The sequence below is a fragment of the Dioscorea cayenensis genome, unplaced genomic scaffold, assembly GCF_009730915.1.
Source record: "Dioscorea cayenensis subsp. rotundata cultivar TDr96_F1 unplaced genomic scaffold, TDr96_F1_v2_PseudoChromosome.rev07_lg8_w22 25.fasta BLBR01000924.1, whole genome shotgun sequence".
NCBI lineage: Eukaryota > Viridiplantae > Streptophyta > Magnoliopsida > Dioscoreales > Dioscoreaceae > Dioscorea > Dioscorea cayenensis.
Genome location: NW_024087315.1, coordinates 20,109 through 21,945, shown reverse-complemented (window position 1 = coordinate 21,945; position 1,837 = coordinate 20,109). Strand labels below are relative to the sequence as shown.

General features: G+C 43.7%; 1 non-coding gene across 1 annotated transcript; it reads left to right on the top strand.

Moving 5' to 3' along the window:
• Positions 1-642: 642 nt before the first annotated feature.
• Positions 643-749, top strand: LOC120255278. Its single transcript, XR_005534951.1, has one exon. It is a non-coding gene; the product is annotated as a small nucleolar RNA R71 (small nucleolar RNA).
• The last annotated feature ends 1,088 nt before the right edge of the window (positions 750-1,837 follow it).

The following is a 1,837-nucleotide window of genomic DNA, read 5'->3' as shown; positions in this document are numbered from 1 at the left end:
GTGTGATTGCGAAGTGTAGCCTCGACTGATTCAAACCTTGTATTTGCCGATTGAACAAATCTAGCCAAGTGCTTCTCCAAATCCGTCATTCGGTTATCCAAGCCTGAAATTCTGTTTTCCACTTGAGGGGCTTGTTGTTGTTGTTGGAACACTGATGTCCCCATGGTCTTTTGTGGTCCTTGATTACTCCATGAAAAGTTGGGGTGATTCTTCCAACCTGAATTGTAGGTGTTGCTGTATGGATTCCCTTGAGGTCTCATGTGATTACCTACAAAGTCAACATTCTCAACTAAAGAAACATCACCTATGACGATTGGGCAATCGGAGGGAGCATGTCCTCCACCACAACCGGTGCAATTGGTCACGGCCGCAACTCTATTCGAAGCTATAAGATCTAGCTTCTTACTCAAACTCTCCACTTGGGCCGCCAATGAAGTTACCGCATCAATTTTATGGAGACCGGCCACCTTTTTCTTCTCCCTAGCGTTCCACTTGTAGCTATTTAACCCCATTTCTTCAATCAATTGACGTGCTTTGTCGGGGGTTTTGCTACCTAAGGTACCTCCTGCCGCCACATCCAAGAGTTGCCTTGTACTCGGGTTCAAACCATTGTAGAAGGTTTGAACAATCATCCACTCCGGGAATCCGTGTTGCGGACACTTTCGCAGGAGTTCCTTGAACCTTTCCCATGTCTCAAATAGAGACTCCAATTCCAACTGCATAAAGGATGAGATCTCATTCCTAAGCTTTGCTGATTTTCCGGGAGGGAAATAACGGGCTAGAAAAGCTTCTACCATCTCCTCCCATGCAGTGATTGATGCTCTAGGTAATGAGTGTAGCCACTGCTTCATTTCCCCTTTAAGGAAAATGGGAAGGCTCTCAATTTGATGGTATCATCCATCACACCATTTATCTTCAGCATGTCGCACACCTCGAGGAAGCTCTCTATGTGACTGTTTGGATTCTCATCGGCCAAACTGTTGAATAATGTGGACTGCTGCAGCATATGGATGAATGCCGGCTTTAGCTCGAAGTTCTGAGCTGTAATTGGGGGATGCACAATACTCGATTGTGTCCCCAATACTGAAGGTCTAGCATAATCGGATAGTGTTCGTTGTTGCTCATTTTGTTACGCCATGTTGTCGAGATCCTTCTACTTCCAAATCAATTTGGATTAAGTCTGTTCTTGTACAGGTTCTTTCCCTTTTCTTCTAAGTGTACATTCAAGCTTAGGGTCTCCTTCAATCAATATTGATGGATTCCCTCGGGTCATAACACTGAGCTGCACCAAAAAAATAAAAATAAATAAAAAGAAAATCGAGACGATGATAGAATAAGAAGATATGAATTAGAGCGTGTGGTGAAATAGCAAAAGAAAACAAAGTGCAAAGTATCTCTAAACGCCTAGCTCCCCGAGTACGGCAGCCAAAAAACTTGACAAGGTCCCCTTGCGTATATCCGCAAGTGCGGGTTTGTCGAGTAATAATCCCGGGTGGCGGGGTCGAATCCACGAGGGGAGTAGGGAGTAAAGACACTTAATCCGATTCTTACCTATGTGGAGTATCAACAATGATAAGTGTGGTAATGATTCAATTCTCAGAAATTAAAAGCAACAAGTAAGAGAGCAAAAGTAAAGAGGAGGCAAGGCAATCGATAAAGATGGGGTACTCGGGATGATGCTTCACCTAGGATAGTCACTTCAAGTGCAAGAACTCTCTATTATGCTTCCTAATCAGTGCAATGGTGAGTCGTGGAAATCCTTACATACATAGTCCCAAATCTAAGGTCAACTATGCCTAACTCTATACATGTCTTGTAGGAGAAATCGAACAATCTG